The 21,867-nt window shown below is 33.6% G+C and overlaps 2 long non-coding RNA genes across 6 annotated transcripts; both read right to left on the bottom strand.

The window, feature by feature from the left end:
- Nucleotides 1-5,050: 5,050 nt before the first annotated feature.
- Nucleotides 5,051-9,698, bottom strand: LOC112751717 (uncharacterized). 4 transcript variants are annotated; one of them, XR_011872613.1, is made up of 5 exons: nucleotides 9,403-9,698; nucleotides 8,546-9,272; nucleotides 6,173-6,250; nucleotides 5,530-5,712; nucleotides 5,051-5,337 (listed from the first exon to the last, which is right to left on the bottom strand). It is a non-coding gene; the product is annotated as an uncharacterized lncRNA (long non-coding RNA). The 4 variants fall into 4 exon arrangements; XR_011872614.1 differs by having other exon boundaries at nucleotides 9,446-9,698; XR_003176466.3 differs by lacking the exons at nucleotides 8,546-9,272; nucleotides 9,403-9,698 and having other exon boundaries at nucleotides 5,530-5,729; nucleotides 6,173-8,521.
- A 4,872-nt stretch (nucleotides 9,699-14,570) lies between these two features.
- On the bottom strand, nucleotides 14,571-17,971 carry LOC112751716 (uncharacterized). Of its 2 annotated transcripts, XR_003176461.3 has the most exons (7): nucleotides 17,490-17,943; nucleotides 16,600-16,622; nucleotides 16,271-16,357; nucleotides 15,965-16,018; nucleotides 15,545-15,592; nucleotides 15,278-15,455; nucleotides 14,571-14,864 (listed from the first exon to the last, which is right to left on the bottom strand). It is a non-coding gene; the product is annotated as an uncharacterized lncRNA (long non-coding RNA). The 2 variants fall into 2 exon arrangements; XR_003176460.3 differs by lacking the exon at nucleotides 16,600-16,622 and having other exon boundaries at nucleotides 17,490-17,971.
- Between the last annotated feature and the right edge of the window lie 3,896 nt (nucleotides 17,972-21,867).

Genomic DNA, 21,867 nt, shown 5'->3' with positions numbered 1-21,867 from the left:
CCTTAACTACCGTAAGGCATATACCATGACATTACGGTGCTGCATCAGCACGCACCCCAAACCCTTCAGTGTGCATCACAGTATATCTCAAATGGTTCATTTGGCTCAGGTAACACTAATATAGGTGCAGTAGTCAACTTCTGCTTCAATGCTTGGAAAATTTCTTCGCACTCAGGAGTCCAGACAAATGGTGCATCCTTCCTAGTCAGCTTCGTTAAAGGTAAAGCGAGTTGCGAAAATACTTTGATAAACCTTCGGTAATAACCCGCTAAATCGAGAAAACTCCTAATCTTTGTCACAGAAATTGGTTATCCCTAGTCCATTACCGCCTCACCCTTAGCAGGATCCACAGCAATCCCCTGTTGACCTACCACATGACCAAGAAACTTCACCTCACTCTTCTAGAACTCACATTTAGATAACTTGGCGTACAATTTTCTCTCTTTCAAGATTTGGAGCACAGTTCGCAAGTGACCCAAATGCTCTTCATTATTTTTAGAATAAATCAGTATGTCATCAATGAAGACAACTACAAACTTATCCAGAAATGGATGGAAAATCCTGTTCATGTAGTCCATGAATACTGTCAGGGCATTGGTTAACCCGAAAGACATTACTGTGTATTCGTAGTGACCATATCGCACTCTGAAGGCAGTCTTCGGAATGTCCTCATCTCTAACCCTTATCTGGTGGTACCCGGATCACAAGTCAATCTTAGAGAAAACTCCAGCACCTTGCAACTGATCTATCAAATCAACGATTCATGGTAACAAATATGTATTCTTCACAGTAACTTTGTTCAGCTGCCGATAGTCAACACATAGACGTATGCTCCCATCCTTTTTCTTTACTAGTAATACTGGCGCTCTCCACGGAAAAATACTTGGCCGAATAAAAATTTTAATCATCAGTTCTTCCAACTGATATTTGAGTTCATTTAATTCCAACGGAGATATTCAATAAGGAGCAACTGAGATTGGCCCGGCTCCAGGTACCAACTCAATCGCAAACTCAATTTCTCAAACAAGAGGGAATTCGGGAATATCATCCGGAAACACTTCAGGAAATTTACATACAACCGGAATTTGCTCTAAGCTTTGTTCCTTACCTGACACATTTGCCGCTTATAGAACAACACCCTTGCATTCACACCCACTGCAGTTCACAATTACAGAGTTCAAATAATAGTCTTTCGCCACAACCGGCCATTCTGACCCTTCCGACATAAAATGCAATGTCCTTTCAGAACAATTTAACAGCACGTGGTTCTTAGATAACCAATCCAATCCCAAGATGAGATCAAGACCAGTCATCGGCAGGCAAATTAAGTCATGAACAAAATCACGCTGTTTGACTCAAAATGATACTTGTGGACATTCTAACCTAGTCACAACGGCTTCAGAAGTGGCATTATGCACCTTTAAATCATAACCCAGAACTACAATCTTCAATCCTAACTCGCTAGTCTTTTCAAATGCTATGAATGAATGTGTCGCTCTAGACTCAAATAAAACACTTAAAAGTTTACCGACTATTTCAGAGTTACCTCTGATCAGTGTCTCGGATCTCTCAGCACCTGCTGCAGAAGTGGTGAACACTCTTTCTGGCTGCTGTACCCTACCAGTCTTGTACTACTTCTTCTTCTCTGGACAATTCCAGGCCAGGTGTTCAGGTTGTCCACAAAAGAAATACACTCCCAGTCCTACTCTGCACAGGACTTCAGAATGATACTTTCTGCACCTCTGATAACTTAAATCAGTCTGTGGCTACTTTTCGTACCTTCTTCCTTGAAGTATTGTTCTTGAGCATGTGATGTGCACAAATTGTTCAGTTTTTTTTGTATGAATAAGTTTCAAATTATTTTTCTGATATAATATATGTTTAATGTTGTTAGAATATAATTAGGATCAATTAGTATTATTTAGTATATCTGAATATTTATTATAAGAGATTACGTCTTTATTATTATAATTCTCTTAGTACCTATAAATACCCTTTTACATTGTATCATTCTAGACAACTTGAATAGACAGCTTGAATACACTCAATAATATACAAATTCTTTCTCCAGTCTAGTCTCTTGTTTCTAATATGGTATCAGAGTCATGGTATCCTCCTTGAAGAGGATAGGTTGTTTTTCTTGCGGTGAAATCACCGTAGGTTTTGCATTTTTTTCTATGCCATTTTTCTTTACCTTTTGTCGTTTTCACCTTACCAACTAGCATGTTCTCTCTGTCTTGCATTTTCTGAGTTGAATGATCAAACACCATTGTCATCCGCTGCTTACCTATTCTCATGAAGAAATCATATAGTTTTCGCTCTCTTTTGGCAGTTCTATTTGCGTTCTCTCGTGGCAGTTCTGTCTGTATTCTCTCGTGGCAGTTTCGTCTGCGTTCTCTCGTGGCAGTTCCGTCTGCGTTCTCTCGTGGAAGTTCCATCTGCGTTCTCTCGTGGCAGTTCTGTTTGTGTTCTCTTGTGACAATTTTGTCTGCGTTTTCTCGTGACAATTTCGTCTGCATTTCGTCTGTGTTTCCTTGTGGTAGTTCCATCTGCGTTTCTTTTCGGCAGTTCCGTCTGCACTTCCTTCAGACAAACAGCAGTTCCGTCTGCGCTTCTTTCCAGCAGTTTCCTCTGCACCCGTTTTAGAAAGTTTATGCATTTTTTTCTTTTTTTCTCTTTATTTCGTTGTTTTAAATAAGTTTCAAACTCAAGTTGTCACTTGAGTTTGAGGGAGATGTTAGAATATAATTAGGATCAATTAGGATTAATTAGTATTATTTAGTATATCTGAATATTTATTATAGGAGATTACGTCTTTATTATTACGATTCTCTTAATACCTATAAATACCCTTTTACATTGTATCATTCTAGACAACTTGAATAACTCAATAATATACAAATCCTTTCTCCAGTCTAGTCTCTTGTTTCTAACAAATGTTATAGAATTATTTGATTCTTGGCAGAAAGTGAAACCTGAAGAGCAACAAGAAGCAGCAAGATCTTTGGGTATTGAAGCAAACTTGTGGAAGCGATACCTTGTTACTGGTCCTGTTGAGCTTATCTGTCGTTATAGAAACTTAATCAAACAATGTCAAATTGAACTTGCCACTATACAAACTTCCATTCAACGATTCAAAATGGTGCAATCTTCAACTCCACACCATGATCAACAGGTATTTAATTTCTTTTTAATTTAATAAATGTCTTCTAATTTTCTGCTTATGCAGGACCAAATTGAAAATACAGCAGGGACTAGTAAGGACCAAAATGAAAATGATGACAAATCTTAGAGGTTAGATCAAGCTGACATAACTGTACAAATCATTTAGAAATGACCATCTTTAATTAAACTTTCAATAACTTAAAAATATTAAAAAACAGGTAGTAAAAGAAAAATTAAAGAAAATGAATTGAAAATGCACCATAGTTAGGTGGAGTTCCATAAAATTTGAAGCATACATATAAAGTAAACAGTTTATGTTATTTAAACAACACTTTCTCCCTGTATTATTTATGTAACAACAATTATAATTAAGTTCTAATAGCTTTTCATAATCTTAATCTTAGCACTGAGCAATGTATATAAGGTGTAAGTTCGTCAAGTGAAGATCCTCATCAGCAGCAACCCTTTGATGGCCCTTAGCTTAGTTTGCTTGATTCCCAAACATGAGTTCAACGAGGGTCTCTGCATCTGTATTTCAGTAAAAAATTCCTATATTAGAAAACATTTTCAAATTCATTTCAATTAAGAATAGTTACAAATTCTAGTAAGTTTACTTACCTGCTTTGAAACTGAGTAGTTACATGTTATTGCAGAGCCATTACATGTTATTGCAGAGCCATTATTTGTAGTAGTGAGCATCTCAGCAGAGATTTCAATATCCAGAAATTTATTATCGCCCTGTTCACAAAAGAATCATCGAGAGACTGATTCATCTTCAAGTAATCAAGATAAAATATGGAGTGTAAATTAAGTCACGGTCACAATGCAAAATGCTAGGTAGCGAAAGAAATTTGAAATCATACAATATACTTGTATATTTTCAAATGAATGAAAATTTTTCTTAATTCATTTTGCCCATTTTATAGTTGCGGGTTCTTCTAGATCTACTTTGCGGGTTCTTCTAGATCTACTTTGATATTATTTTGGAATAATATGTAAGAAATAAATTCAGTGGTAGAAAAAAAAGAAGAAAATATTCTCATTGCTTCCTTTATTTTTCACAGCAATATAGTTGAGTGATTGTGACTAGCAGTTGCAGAGTTTATGAACTAAATAGAAACTAATATCTATTTTATTAAAGATTGCATAAATATCATATTATTTCGTAACAGTATAGCAAAATAAAACATTCAAAGGCTCTCATAGTATGAGGAGGCAACCGAGTAAGTATGAACCCAGTAGGTATCCAATGAGTTTACAATGTGGAAGAGGGATATAAAGGTTTATTGAAGCACTCATGTTGCAGTGCTAATTAGGTGATAGTTTGTTCCTCAAAACAAATGGAGGAATGTTAGGCTTATTGACCATGTCCAAGATATTCTCTTGATATTTATATTGCTTGATTCTTCTAAAAAGTTTAAATCTCCACTTAGTTATTCATTACCTTTTATTTTTTCTCATTAGTATTGATCATAATTCATAACTCATGACTTTTCCATGCCAAGACAAATGTATATTGTCAGTTAAAATCCTTGCCAAATGGCATGCACTCATAAATTACTATACAATCTACTGGTATTTACTAAATTACTAAATTAATTAATGGCATTTATGTTATAGATATGCCTAAAAAAAGTTCAAGATGAATCATCAATTCCAATTTGAGAACATAAAGAATTTCACTACAAACATACAAAAATAAGAGGAAAATCAGAAAAATTTCATTCCTTTAATGGATTCAGGGCATTTAATTATTCTTCATAGATTTAAGAGCAATTTGATAGTCACGGATATTCAACTAAATTTACTATTCATTGTTCTTTCTCAAACTTCTGATGCCCCAGCATAATTCAAGATTCAATTTTAGTAATATATTCTTTAAAAATTAAACTAAATGCATAACTCTTTTCATAAAAATCAATAACTCCATCTGTTTGAGTCTTTCAAAGTGATATCACAGTAATGTTAAACAAAAGTCTCACCCAAAAATCCAAACTAGAATGGATACAGACAGGTGGAGAAAAAAAAAACTGTCTCCAGAGCAAAATTAAATCCTAGTAAAGGGCCATCATCAGTTCTCAATAGTATGATGTCATTCTCAGGGAGCAACCACAATTCTCCTAGCAACTTGTTCAAGCTCCCTTCGTCCGTTTTGAAGTTATTCTCCTACCCCTGAAATACAATCGGCATAAATCAGTTTGAGAACCAAGATGGAAATAAATATTCATTACTGAAAGGAAAGGTAATATGTTCATTCTTATGTTCTTTTGTGTTTGACGAAGAAATAACATAAAAGATGAAGTGTTGAGGCAGATTGTTGCATCCCAACACAACTTATGACGAAATACTTTCACACAACTTAACCTTTTGGATCAACCTCAATAACAGTCATGCTTTCCAGCGGTTGCAAAATATGTCTAGCAATAGCACCACTGCTCTCGCAGAAATGTGGGGGGCAGCTTCCATTCCTCTGGCTACCACCATAAATCCTTTTGAAAGCACCAACACCAACACCGCCTCTCAGATAGATCTTTCTTGCCATAGAAGCTGTAATGAAAATTGAACTAAATGTCTAAATCAGTATAAAATTATGTCAAAAAAGCAGAGTTTATAATGTCAGTATAGGCAAGCACAAAAACTCATGCTTTTTTAAGTACAATCAAATGTACTAGCAACCTTATCTACTCTAACAAAATACCAATCACGATCGTAGGGAGCAAACTCTTTAAACCTATCAGTTTTTACAAGACCTGGCCATTCAAGAACATTAACCCATCAATAAACTGAATCAAAAAAGCTAATAAATTGTTAACCTATTTCCCAACAGAGGCACTGTTTTACAATTTGTCTCTAACATTATTAACATCACAATGCAAGAAAAGTTCAAAACTTTCACATACCATTTTACCTTAACACACAGAAAAACAAAAGCAAACCATTGGGGAAAAAAGGAAGCACAAGGATAACAAGTAAACGAACGCACACAGAAACAGAACAAAGAAGATACCTCTAAGAACCTTGCTTCTTGTTCCAACCTCTAAGAAGACTAATAATCTGTGTGAAATAGGGCAAGGTTCATTGAACACTTCAAGAACCAAAAAAAAAATAATTTAGATCTTTCTTGCCATAGAAGCTGTAATGAAAGTTGAACTAAATCAATCTAAAATTATGTCAAAAAAGCAGAGTTTATAATGTCAGTATAGGCAAGCACAAAAACTCATTCTTTTTAAGTACAATCAAATACACTAGCAACCTTACCTGCTCTAACAAAATACCAATCAGGATTATAGGGAGCAAGCTCTTTAAACCTAGCAGTTTTTACAAGATCTGTCCATTCAGGAACATTACCCCATCAATAAACTGAATCAAAAAAGCTAATAAATTGTTAACCTATTTCCCCGACAGAGGCACTGTTTACCAATTTGTCTCTAATAGTATTGACATCACAATGCAAGAAAAGTTCAAAACTTTCACATACCATTTTACCTTAACACACAAAAAAACAAAAGTAAACCATTGGGAAAAAAAGGAAGCACAAGGTTAACAAGTAAACGACACACACAGACATAGAAGGGTTAAGTACTGAAATCGTCCCTAAGGTCTGGGGTGAAAATCAAAATCGTCCCCGACCTTTTTTTGTTATTAAAATCATCCCCAACGTTACAAAACGTTATAAAATCATCCTTTTTTATCTCAATTTTATTTTTTGACCAAATTACCATTAACTATTAATACAAAAATAAAAACAAAAACAAAAACAAAAAGCTCCTCCCCCCCAACCCGCACCCGCACCCCCACCTCCGATGTCTCTTCCCAGTGGGAAAACCCAGCTTCTTCCTCTTCTTGTTCAACTTCAACGCCGCCACCCTCCTCCGCCCTCCCCTCGCGCTCTCTCTCCTCTACTCCTCCGCCACCGGCAACTCCATTTTTGACCCCTTAACGCCTCTCACTTCTTCCACCCCTTCCTCTGCCACACTCACTAGCCTTGGATCTTGATATCACTTCTTCCACCCTTTTCCCTCTCCCACCCAAAAAATCCCAAGTCTTCTTCTCTCCTTCAGCAACAGCAACAAGTAAATCTGGCAACAACAATTCTTTTTCTCTTCTTCACTAGCAACAACAACAAATCCAGCAAATTGAACAATAACAAATTCAGCAAAATAAATCACTAACAAATTTAAATTTAACAACAGTTCAACAATCATCAATTGTACTTCAAATCCAAAATCAACAACCACATAAATTTAAAAAAATTAAAAAAAAGGATGTTCATGTTCTTAAATCTCAGCATGTCGAACACCGAAGCCAAACACCGCGAAGAGGAGGAGGCTCCTGCCGGCGAGGACGAGGACACCGGAGCTCAAGTAGCTCTGATTGTCAGACTCGAAGAGGTCACCGTCTCCAGTGGAGAATAGCATCTTTATTTTCTTCGCAAGTGAAAATGGTTCAAGCAGAAGCAGAAGGAGAAGCAGAGGCAGTCAATCACAAAAGAAGAAGCAGCGCCAGCGGAATCCCCCTCCCGATGATGACGCGACGGCGTGGTCTTCCGATGATGACGCAACGGCGGCGGCAGCGGCAGCGGCAAGAAGAAAAAATTGAAGTTAAAATTGGGGTTGGAGATTTGAAGAGAGGGGCACGAGGAAGGGAATGGGGGGGGGGTTACGGTAGTGGGGTGACGGGAGTGGGGTGAGGGGGTTACGGGAGGGTGAGGGGGTGAGGGGATGAGGGATGAGGGATGAGGGATGAGGAATGAGGGGTTGGGAGTCGGGAGTGGGGTAAGGGGTGAGGGGTGAGGGGTGAGGGATGATGGGTGGAGGGTGAGGGAGTGGGCTGAGGAAGTTAGGGAGGGTGAGTGAGGGAGTGGGGTGAGAGAGTCAGGAGGGAGTTACGGGAGGGGGAGGGGGAGGGGTTTGGGGAGGGTGGTGGTGGCTTGTTTTAATTTTTTAATATTATTTTTAATTATTTCTATTAATAATGAAGGGTAATATGGTAAAAAAAATAAAATTGAAGTGGAAAAGAATGATTTTATAACGTTTTGTAACGTTGAGGATGCTTTTAATAACAAAAAAAGGTCGGGAACGATTTTGATTTTCACCCCAAACCTTAAAGACGATTTCAGTACTTAACCCGAGATAGAACAATGCAAAAAAAGTTCAAAACTTTCACATACCATTTTACCGTAACACACAGAAAAACAAAAGCAAACCATTGGGAAAAAAAAGGAAGCACAAGGTTAACAAGTAATAGGGCAAGGTTCACATAACAAAGAAGATACCTCTAAGAACCTTGCTTCTTGTTCCAACCTCACGTTAATGGTAAAGAAATGATAAAGAACCGAAAGAAATGATAAAGAACCGAAAGAAGAAGAATAAAAAATTACCACACAAGACCTCACGGTTTTGCTTTTGACGATATAGATGCTAGCCGAAATCCCACACACTCACTCGTCAAATGCATCATGCTAGGAAGAGGTATCCACATCCTTATAAGACATGTTTCGTTCCCCTCCCCAACCGATGTGGGCCTTACAATCCGCTCCCCTTCGCTGGCACATCGATCCGGATTCTGGCTCTGATACCATCTGTAACAGCCTAGATCACCCGCTAGCACGATATTGTCCACTTTGGCACACAAGGTCTCACGGTTTTGCTTTTGACGATAGGGATGCTAGCCGAAACCCCCCACACTCACTCGTCAAAACGCGTCATGCTAGGGAGAGATATCCACACCCTTATAAGACATGCTTCCCCTCCCCAACTGATGTGGGCCTTATATATCACCTCAGCACAACAGAACTGGAAGGTAATAACAGAAAAAGAAAAGTCTGCACAACTGACTTCACTAATTGACTAACTGAATTCTGAGCTCTTAGCTTTTTGGCATAAGCTTCACGTGTTTCATTGTTTCCTCTATCATGGGAGGAATATGCCATGGGAGTTTCCTGAACAGTCATTGGTGGCACACAAAGCATCAAACAGAGATTAACGGAAAAATCAAAAACCCTAACAAATTCTCTCTACTCGAGCCATTCGAGAGAGAAAAAAAAAACACAAATCCAAACTCAGCATTATGCTTCTAGAAGATTCCAGATCTTCGTTTACAATCAGCTGCCGACAAAAAAAACACAAAAATAAAAAAATGCACGACTTAATAATTAATAAATATTCAAAAATAAATAAATAAAATATTGAAAATAGATCAGAAAGAACAGTGAAAATAAGAAAAGAAGAAGCTCACGGAAGTTGTTGCTTGAGAGTTGAAAGCAGAAAGAATAAGTTACATTTAACAATGGAGGTGCATTTGAGTTGAGGCAGAGGGATCTATTCGCGAGAGAGACACAGAGAGAGTAAGAGAGACGAAGCGCGTTTGTGTTTCACGAAGTGTGCGTGATGAAAATGGAGTTAATGCTATGTTTCAAATTAACTTGAGAGTGTGAAGAACGGAAGGGAGAGGACTCATGAAGGGTCAGTTTTACAAGCCAAATAACACGTGGTTTGGAGGTAGTATAGATGATGTAAGAAAGAGAAAATGGGATCTAAAATTGTTGCGGTGCAGTTACGGATTACTATTATTTATTACGGAGAATTGAAAATGGAAGAATGACAATTGAAGATGTCCGTGAATGAAAAAGGGAGATGGTGTCACTAGATAGATATTAGGAAAATGGGAGGTGGATTGTCTTTTTAATGAAATAATCAAACACATTTTATATATTTTTTTTCAATCTTTTTAATATTAAAATTCTTTGTAGTATTGTATTCTTAAAAAAATGATATCTATTATTAAAGTACAAATCATTTAGAAATGACCATCTTTAATTAAACTTTCAATAACTTAAAAATATTAAAAAAAAAAAACAGGTAGTAAAAGAAAAATTAAAGAAAATGAATTGAAAATGCACCATAGTTAGGTGAAATTCCATAAAATTTAAAGCATACATATAAAGTAAACAGTTTATGTTATTTAAACAACACTTTCTCCCTGTATTATTTATGTAACAACAATTATAATTAAGTTCTAATAGCTTTTCATAATCTTAATCTTAGCACTGAGCAATGTACATAAGGTGTAAGTTCGTCAAGTGAAGATCCTCATCAGCAGCAACCCTTTGATGGCCCTTAGCTTATTTTGCTTTATTCTCAAACATGAGTTCAATGAGGGTCTTGTCCCAATCCTCCATCTGTATTTCAGTAAAAAATTCCTATATTAGAAAACATTTTCAAATTCATTTCAATTAAGAATAGTTACAAGTTCTAGTAAGTTTACTTGCCTGCTTTAAAACTGAGTAGTTACTTGTTATTGCAGAGCCATTGTTTGTAGTGGTGAACATCTCATCAGAGATTTCAATGTCCAGAAATTCATTATCGCCCTGTTCACAAAAGTTTGAGACATTCAATTGGTTCGTTCGTTAATTAATCTACGACAAAATACTATGACATCATATGATTCATGTAGTTGACCTGCTATAATAATTGGTATACTAGGCCTAATTAATTAGCCTCAAATTGAGTTTGATTCATCTCTAATCTTTTGGAGATTCAATAATTCTCTATATAGTTCTCTAAGCTCTTATTTCATCAAAATAGTGAACAATAACACATGTATATTGGTAGAAATAAAATGTGGTATGTACTAGTAGCTACTTGCCTGAATTGGACTGAAGTTGTTGCTTGTTTTTGAAGTCTCAGTTGACAGATTCATGTTGTTTCCATTGGATGGAACAATCACATTTCCAGAAATCTGAGTTTGTCATGTTGCAATTAAGAATTTTAGTTTAAGAAAAGATATTAATATGTATTATATTAAATAATTTAATTAAATATGTTAGATTATCATTTAACTATTTTCAGCTATATTATTTATACTCGAAAGATGAAAACATATTCTCTAACAGTGAACTATAAATAATGTGAACAAAATTATCTAAAGTATGATGAACCTGTTGAATAAGATTAGCCGAGTCAGAAAAGTCAAAAAAGTCATCAGGGATTTGGTTCCCTCCAACCTGATCAAACAAGAAAAAAAATGTAGACGGAAAGATTAATTTTGACGTGATATCATTAAAGATCTACATTATTATCTAATAACAATTTTTCTTTTGAAACTTTTATAGTAGTAGGTAATTTAGTTAAAATATTTTGGTTCCTAACATTGTTGAAAAACATAATGTACCTGTTCAGGAGATTGCACCACATTAGAAGAAGTGGATGAGTGAGGCTTAAAAAATTCTTTACCGTCTAGTTTCTCGACTGCCTGGTCATACTATAAAAAAGTGACGAAGCAAGTAAATAATACAATTACCAACATTTTGTGAAAGTTTTAAAATAAGAATTTAATTTTGATATATTATCAGTATAAAATAATTTTACACGCACGTGTATCTAATTACGTAATACTACCTTAATAAAAATAATTATTTTTTTTATTAATCATATAAATAGTCTCTAAAACAATAAATATAATTGTATGATTGTATAAAATTCTTTATATTAAAAATGCATCAAAATTTAACTCTTAAAATAATCTATAACGTTTATATTGCAAGTGATAGTCTACATTACCCGTAAAAAATGTTTATCTAAATTACTACCTCCTAGGCAATGATCTTCCAAACCCTATATTATACCATTGATAATTTTAAAGAGTAATGGTAATCCTTTAAGGTAGTAACATAAAATAGTACTAGAGTTATTAGATAATGTGGCAAATGAATTCAATCAAAGATTTTGGTTAATTGAGAATATAAAAGTAGATAGGCATGCATTAAAGTTAAATCCATGCATATAAGTTTGATTTTTAAATAACTCATGTACCTCTTTGAGAATATATATGCATGTCCTCTAGCATGAAGAGAAGGTTGAAAAGAACGTAATCATCATCATCTAGAATACTCTGATCCTCATTGATTGCAGTTGCATTTTTAGAGTGTTCTTCATTGCTGTCGCAAGGGCTTTCAACAAGCGGAGGCAATTCTTTGTCTTGGATCCCTCCTGAATTCTTTTGTGCTGCTGCATGATGCATCAACATTGCTGAAAGTTCATCAATAATAATTCCATTATTGTTAGCCGCGGTTGCAGGAGGCCGCGGTGGAGGAGCATAATATCCAGCAGGAGGAGGAGGAGAAGGCGGAGAAGCATAGAATCCAGGAGGAACATAACATCCTTGAATCGAAGCAGGATAATTTCCATTATTCCCAAAAGCTCCCACGTTGACATTATTGATAGGAGCTCCATCCATGAATCCAAATCCATTAACATTACTATTATAGTGGTTATTGGAAATGGAAATAGGAATAAGAACAGGAACAGGAACAGCATTAGTAGTTGCACCACCAACACCATTGAACCCTCCATGGCCTTGGACACCATAATTATACTTCATTTGATTGTGAATTCCTGCAGGGGGAACACTAGGGTAACAAGAAGGAGCAGCATTCATCATGGGAATGTTATTATTAACATTAGGGTTTCCCAAAGAAACCATGTTTCCCGTTCCAAGATCATAGCTTTGATGATACACTCTTGGATCATACCTCTGCTGCTGATGATTGTTAATCCCCATTGGTGATTGAGCATAGTTTTGATGATGCATTACTGGATCATATGGAGCATTAATTGGAAGCTGATGATGGATCATAGTGTTGTTGTTGGCATTACCAATAGGAGCTTTTGGTCCAAGGAATTGGGGTGCAACTCCAAGACTCATGACTTGGTTCAAGGCTGTGTTATTATTGGTTGGAATGAGGTAAGGAAAATTAGGGTTGTAAGGGTGATGGTAATCAAGGAGAGCTTGGATCAATGAAATGGGTAAGGGAGTTATATAATAATTATTATTATTAAGCTTCTCATATAAGGCTTGTAATGCTCTGATCATCTTAATTGGAAGCTCAGCAGCGAACCTTGACCTTAGTGTTCTTTCAGATATTCCTGCAATTATCCTTTTCTCTGAAATTTTTTTCAGAAATATGCGGTAATTCTGCATGCGTATGCATGCATAAACGTTAGCACTTATTGTTTCAGAATGTTACATTATTATTCTTCTTAATAATTCTCACCAACACAAATAATCTCAATTCATGGTATATATACCTCTTGCATGCTATGAGTAGTGAGCCGCAAAAATAAAATCCGAATTCTTTCTAGAAAATAGCTAACTTTTATCATGTTACCAAACACCAATGAAAACCCAAGTACACATATTTGAGCTAATGATTCATAAAAAAATTTCAGTTTTTGCTTCGAAGCAAACTTGTGGCTTCCTTTATTATGTCAAACAGGACTTTTCAGTTAGATAGTATTTCACCAACATCAATCATTTTTATAGTAATACCATATAGTACCATCGAATTAGATTCGTATAAGGTGATATGATAAAAATGAAAACAACACAAAAAGTCAATAATTAGTTTTTGTGAATTTTATTTGGATGCATAATTTTGTTAGGGTATCACATGCATATTGAAATTAGGACTTATGTATACATATCAAGGTATGTAAAATTGAGATTTTAGGGTTTACATAAAATCTAAAAAATAAATTAAATACATAAAATATAAAATTATAATAAAATTTTAAGTAAAAATATTTTAAAATTGATTATTTAACTCATCCAAAATTATAATATCGAAAGATTATAAATGTTAAATCAAAATTCTAACTACTAAATTAATAAGCTTTTAGAATTTTTTTTTCGAATGTGTGAAATTTTTTTAAGTTATTGACTTATTTTTATTATTTTCATAATAAAATCAAAAGTCAAAAGACTTTAATAATAAAAAGTAAAGAATTGCATAAAAATATTGTCTATTTTAATTATATTCGTAAAAAATTAAAGAAGTTAATTGGATAAAGATAAAAATCAAATACCACTACAAGAAAAACACTCATTCAGGTATACTTGAAAAGTGTAGCCAAAAGTGAAAAAAATGATGTCTTAGGCTACGGCTACGCTTTCTGGGATACAGCTACGCTTTTTGGGGTAATTCCTATTCGGCCGTTACCTATTCTCAAAGGCTACGCTTTTCTGTACCAAGGGCTACGCTTTTGGCGTTTGGAAATAAGGTGCGCTTTTCAAGTGATGCTATCCAAGACCAAAGGCTACGTTTTTCAGCTTCCATTTTTGCCAGACTAGGATACGCTTTTCAACATCCATTTTTGCCCGACTAGGATATGCTTTTCAACACTACTGCATCACCTGTAAAGCGTAGCCACATTGTATACCATGGCTACTTTTTATAAGTGTAGCCTTAGATCTTTTGCTATATATATATATATATATATAATACAACATAATAGTTAATATGATTACATGTATAATAATTCTGCATTTTTATTTAAATGAGTTAAATATTATAAAATAAAAATAAATACATAATTATACTAAATAATTTCTTTAAATAATAAAAATTATCTCTAACCAAAATATATTTATAATAATGATTCAAAAGTACTAGAATGAAGTTAATTGTAAAAATTCATACATCTCATACTAAAGTAAGCATAGCCATATTAAAATAACCATAATATCACTTAGAATTTACAACTAATACTCTACAAAAAAACATATCCTACATACATAAGTATCTTCTAATAAAAGTTATTAATCAACCATAGATGTAAAGATTCTAAACAGCTCTATCTTAGCTAATAAACCACAATAATAATAAGCTTAATCTTCATTGCTTAATCTTCATTGTTACCCTGCATAATTATATAGAAAAGTAGTTAGAAAAATATTCATAACTATTCTGTTTTCCAAAAATTTCTTAATAGGATAAAATAGTAAACTTATATTATTAATCATTATAAATATGAATAAACATGATAAAATATTAACTCCATATTGATCATTTAAGTAAAGAGTTAAAGATAAAGACAATTATGTATTTATGCTTGTTATTCTCTCATTACAACTATTTTAAATGCTTATTAAGTATATATATAGTTATAATTGTCAAACATTTTTTTTAGTTTTAATCTTGACACGATAAGAGAATGAAAAGACAACATAGAAGCATAATGAATAACAGGTCATCATAACCACTCCTAAAGAGGAATGAAAATTAAAAAACAGTAATGGCACTCAATGAGGAACATACATGATAAGAATATACCTGTGCTTGTAAAAGCAGCCCTTCATTTGTATCATTTATCAACTCATTTCCCTTGTCAAGATGAAGTTCACCATGTTGAGAATGATTTGCTACAGGGCTAAAATTTCTCAACTCCAGTGCATCTTCAAGTTGCTGTTTCAGAGAAGCAATCATTTCTCGCGGATTTTCAGTCACCGATCTGATCAACCAAATTACTCAATTAGCTAACATCATAAAGAAAAGAAGAATAATATTAATTTTAAAGTAATTTAAGATTAGGCTTACCACCTTCTGATTAAGCTGTTCTTGAATTATATGATTATCTGCTACTTTGACCTGAATGAGCACAATAACATTGGACTCGTCAGAAAACAGCTAGCAGCAAGGCAATATGTTCATGCATCATCAATTGCCAATTGCAATGTCTATGCTACATAATAAAGGCACTGCTGTCTCGCATGATTAGCAGCATGGCGATTAGAAAATCAATTGGATTAATGACATACTCTCTGTTTTTGTTTAAGTTGGAAAATACTACAACAAAGTTGACTTTAAGGACTAAATTTAGGATTTTTATTTGCCCCTCACATGATCCACTAAAGCCCTTCTCAGTGCTAGCTTTCATTTGAACCCTATCTGGAGTCTGGACTTTCTGTTTAATGTGAATGATATGTATGGATCTATTAGAAAGACGTAAATAATTCTCACCTCAAGTTCGAAAGATTTCTCATTTAGCTGTGCCATAAACTCAGAAACAGTCTTCTGCATAAAAAAACAGCATTAAGCTGGACTACTAACAAGTGAAACAGCACAAAAAATAACGTCAATTGAATGTACATGTGACATCCCTGATTGATCCATCTTATCTGAAACAATGACAGAATTAGAAATTTGCTTTTCCAGCAAATCTATTTGTTCACTCTTTGCCCCCATATTAGGCATTCACTTTGGCTTCATTCAAAATTTTAGTTGAACCTCTGATAGAAAAGAGAAATAAAGCTGGCAGAAACATACCAAGATAAAGTCTTATTGGATGTTGAAAAGATAGTTCACGAGCATACCCAAATTTCTCTTGAGGACGCCACGAACTACACTTTAAGTCTGAAAGAGGTGGGGGAAAAATGAAAAAATCATCCTTGACAAAACATTAAGGTGTATTGACAGGTATTAGTCGTCTTAAACTTTTCCCTTTAAACCATACTCACAACCAGCAAAGCATACAAAATTAAAGATGATTTTTCAAATACAGAGGTTTCATAGTTGCTTCATGCAGGCTACCTTTATCACCACATCTTTTATGGAAAGACTCATGAAAGTTTACAACATCATCTGAGAAAAAGTACCTAAAGAAGTCTTCAACCTTTATCTGCAGTTTGTAAATTTAAAATTTTAAAATTTCTTATAAATTTACAAGACTAATATTAATAAAGTCAACAAGGGAAAACTTGAAAATGAAAAAAAAATGGTATAAAAGAATAATTTCATTAAGATTTAAGGAGAAAGATAATATGATAAAAAAGTAAAACAAAGGATTCATCTATAAAGCATAGCTTTTCAAACCCTAAACACAATGGGCATGAAAAATTGATCAATTTTGCTCAGGCAAAGTTTCCTAGGGTTATATATTTAATACTTTTTAACTTCTCAGAACATAAATAAACAGAGGGGCTAGAGAATTTCAAAGACGGGATCAATCAAGTCAGTTTACCAACTTCTACTTAAGTATAACAGAAATTGTAGTTAAGCAGAGAGCTTATATGGCTAATCCACTACAGTTAACTATTTAAGTATAACAGAGCTGCAATACATATAGCATACAAACTCCAAACTCATCAAAACTTCCCGATTGTTACAAACTTCAGGCAGGTTATTTTGTGACAATGTATGATAAAGTATACGCCTGAATCAATATAACAGTAAAAATTTCATTTTATTTATATTTCAATAAATTTCTCGACATGCCATTTGGATTCAGTCTCACAAACTACACTTGAACTACACTTGAAGTCTGAAAGGGGAGGGGGGGAAAATGAAAAAATCATCCTCGACATGCCATTTGGATTCAATCTCACAAACAAAAATACCATGCATCTTCATCAACAACAGCATGCATGTTATCAAATCACAGTTCACAAACCCATATTTCACATATTAAAACCCCCAAATTAAAACCCTTAAAATCGGAACCCTAAACCTCTGAAATTTCAGAACCAAAATAGAAATCATTACATACCTTTTCAATGATGTGAGCACAGAGAAGACGAGATGAGAAGCACGGAGATGACGATGCCGAGGGCGCCGCAGCGACGATTAGTGCAGAACACAGAAGAAGAGCAATGGTCAGTGCAGTGGTGACAATGAGTGTCGATGGCGAATGGTGAGCGGTGACTGGCGGTCAGTGGTGAGTGGTGATTGGTCAGCTGGTGAGTGGTGAACTGGTTTGCGCATCGATGTGGTGAGTGGTGACTGGCGGTGAGTGGTGACTGGGTGGCGAGGGTCAACGGCGACAGTGAGAAGGAGAAGGGTGATGATGAGTGTCGTAGGTGATGAATGTTGAAGGTGAGAATGGCGAAGTTGAGGGTTGTTGAGCGCGAAAGGGTTGGCGAAGGTGAGGTTGTGCGCGTATTGAAGGTGAGAGGGTTATGTTGGAGGGAATTGAAAGGAGAATAAAAATTTCACTGAGTGTTAGGATTTGGCTTTCATATATTAGGCATCATTTTTAAAGTACACCCAAAACATAATAAATAAGTTATTCTTTAAAAGTGTTGTGTTTGATACAAAAAGTGAACGCATAGATATCAATTTATGACTATGCTTTATAAGTGATTTCTATAATATATCTAAGGCTACACTTTTTAAATGATACTACAATTGTGTATTCTTTTCTCTTATAAAAAGATAACACGAAAAAAAGCGTAGCCTATTCTACGTTTTTCAAATGTAATTTAAAAAAAGTATGACTGAATAGATATTTTTTTGTAGTGTATACAAAAAAAAATAAAAAAAATTTCTATTTTTAGTATCACAAGAATCTTACTTTTTGTGTGTCAACATTTATTTTTCGTAACAATTTTATCAAAACCACTTTTCAAACAAAAGTGGTATAAAAATCATAATTTTTTTTTGTTAAGATATTAGATTATCTTTCAGTGGCTCCATATCAACTTATCAAGCATATATAAAGAACTATAAACGTAAATAGAGAATTACTATAATTCTATCAATTAAGCAAATCATGTAAGTATAAGTGAAATAGCTAGAAAAGCAAACCTGCAAGTGACTGGCAACATTTTCCCTAGTCCAGTTTGGCACATTCATCACCTCAAGAATTTTCTTTGGCACCGCCTCTGGACAAATGAAAAAAGCACCAACACATGACAAACAATTACATATGAAGCTCTTTTAAAATAAATAAATAGATTTAACATAAATCTGATTTAAGAAATTCTAAAAATCCTTTTGTATTTCAGGGGTAGGAGAATAACTTCGACTGGACAAAAGAATCTTAACTAAGTTGTTTGGAGAATTGTGGTTGCTCCTTGAGAATGGCATTATACTATTGAAAACTGATAATGGTCTTTTATTAGGATTTAATTTTGCTCTAAAAATAATATCTTTTTTTTTCACTTGTCTATATTCATTTTAGTTTGAAATTTTGAGTAAGACTTTTGTTTAACATTACCGTGTTATCACTTGAAAGATTGAAGTAGATGGAGTTATTGATTTTCATAAAAAGAGTTATGTATTTAGTTTAATTTTTAAGAAATATATTATTAAAATTAGATCTTGAATTATGCTGGAACATAACAAATTTGAAAAAGAACAAAATGAATAATATATGAGCAATACTAGGGAACCAAAAGGGTATTAGCCAAAAATCAGCCAAATACTTTTGGGTGAATCCAAAATCGCTATGAGTTAATATATATGGATGTTTCTTCTGCTAAGTATCAGAATGTTTCTTTTTCATACTAAATGGATGTTCTTTTATATATTTTTCAAATTTTTTTTATTGCAAATGTGAATGTCTCTATTTTTTTAAGAATTTCATATTTTTTTAAAATTTTATAGATATTTAATTATTTTTACTAAAATATAATTAGATGTTTCTTTTGTTAAGTATTATAATTTTTTTTTCATATTAAATAAATATTTTTTTTATAATTCTATAATGGTGTAGTTTACATTCTCTTTAATCATTAAAACGAGGACACTTAATATCCCAAATCGCAGAAAACAACATCTGTAATAAACTCCTAATTACAAACATGTGTGTTAAATACAAAATAGGAACTCAATCATCCACCACTTCTCACTAGCATCATAGCACCATCCACCTTCTTAACCTTACACGCGCCTAACACAAGCGCAGGTAAAAAAAGCAGGGGCAAGAAATTAGTGCAAGCAGTACATCATCGAGCTCCAAAAATATTATGAATATGAATAATGCATCGTCAATAACATCATCAATTTTCTCTAGTAATGGCAAAACTGAAGCACATCCCAATTATGCTCTCTTACACTCATATATGATTGGAGTGATCAATCACAATAATAAGAACGAAGCCAATAATGAATCCCATCAACGTAAGACTCTCTCAACGTTGGATCTAAGATTTGATACAGAGAAGCTATCGAATCTTTTTGAATAGTCTAAAGTTGGAGGATCTAATTTTGATCCCATTATGTTGAGAAAAGTTTTCTTTTTCTTTTTTTTTTCTTCTTCTATTGTTAGCATCAATTAATGTTGAGAGAGGTTTGTGTCTGTGATTGTTGGAGGTGGGTAGGTTAATGTGAGAGAGAAGAAGAAGATTTTTATAGGTTTTAATTAGGTTTATTTAATTAATTTTAAATTTTTAAAATTTTGAATTTGAAAAATTTAAAATTAATTATTAATATAAATTAATATGGTTTTGTTTAGTTTTTGGCTGATATCCTTTTGGTTCCATATACTTTTCCATAATATATTTAGTTGAATATCTGTGACTATCAAATTGCTCTTAAATTTATAAAGAATAATTAAATGCCGTGAATGCATTAGAGGAATGAAATTTTTATGATTTTTCCCTTATTTTGTATGTTGTAGTGAAATTCATTATCAGTTTTCAAATTGGAATTGATGATTCATTTTAAACTTTTTTTAGGCATATTTATAATATAAACGCCATTAATTAATCTAACAAATACCAATAAGGTTAATTTTAAATTATATAGTAATTTACGAATACATGTCATTTGACAAGGATTTTAACTGTTAATAATTTTTAAAAAAATATACATTTGTCTTGATATTTGATATGAAAAAGTCATGAGCTATGAATTATGATTATTACTAATGAGAAAAAATAAAAAATAATGAATAACTAATAAAAATTTAAACTTTTTAGAAGAATTAAGCAATATAAATATCAAGAGAATATCTTGGACATGATCAATAAGCCTAACATTCCTCCCATGTTCTCAAACATAATGAAAAATTTATATACCAAAGAATTTGGAACAAACGTGTGGATGACATTATATTTTGCTTTTCAAAGGAAACACTCGTTAACTTGTGGATATAAAATTATCCTGACAAAGGTTGAAAACTTGAAATGCTATTGCATCTTGTATATGACCCATTTAGGGTGCATACTACAAAATATAATGTTAAGATTTTTCTACAATTAGGTAAAGCTGATCAATACAAATAATGTTCAAAATTAATTAACCTCTCTACTCATAGGACTTCTTTAAGCATATGACACTTATTTTATACATACCCGTGAGTGTGATCCTTGCCACTACCCCTATTCTTGAAGATTACGCGTGAGTGTGATCCTTACCACTACCTCCATTCCTGTTACAATTGTCTTTGTAACAAGTTAGGTTGATTTTGGATTCAAGGCCAAGTTCTTGTTTTCGGTTGGGAGTATCTACAAAGTTCCACCACTAATGCTGAAGATAGTGTTGACATCTGAAGAATCAAAGGGTGACATGAAAAGTGGAAAAGGGAAGAAATTGGATGAAGAGGGGAATTGCAGGCTGGTTGGTGTGGCAAAAGTTGATCCAATTGATGATTTTTTGGTGAATTCTTTTCTTGCCTTTCCAACTGAGTGCCTTGCTTACCTCAATGCTGTGATCTCAATTTCTGTCTCATCTTAAAGAAGAGATCATCATCACACTTTGGACATTGTTAAAATTTATTTTTAGTATTTTCGTAATAAGTTAGAAATATTGAGTAAAGGTTTCAGTGAATACAGAAGTTAAAATTGGATGAGTTTATTCACTCTAGAGCTTACTGTTCTGTGTTACATTTCATGTGTATAGCAATAATGCTGAAACTGTATACTTGTTAGTGTATTGTGGTAAATCATCGGTTTTTATGTTCTTGAGATTTGGATGTGAAATTTGAGAATGTCACAAGTCATAATATCCATGGCCAATTTACGTAAGTTATATAAACATTAATGTACATAATTATATTTTATAAGTATTTATTGCTTTAAATCAAAATCATAATACTAAAATGGTTTGAAGAACAAGTATTTAAAATAAATAGTAAATAATCTAAACAAAGACTTGGAAAAAGAATATATTAAAATCCAGGGACAAAAGCTAAGAGCTTTGAA

This window comes from Arachis hypogaea, chromosome 15, assembly GCF_003086295.3.
Source record: "Arachis hypogaea cultivar Tifrunner chromosome 15, arahy.Tifrunner.gnm2.J5K5, whole genome shotgun sequence".
NCBI classification, from domain to species: domain Eukaryota; kingdom Viridiplantae; phylum Streptophyta; class Magnoliopsida; order Fabales; family Fabaceae; genus Arachis; species Arachis hypogaea.
This window is presented reverse-complemented; position numbering and strand designations above follow the sequence as displayed.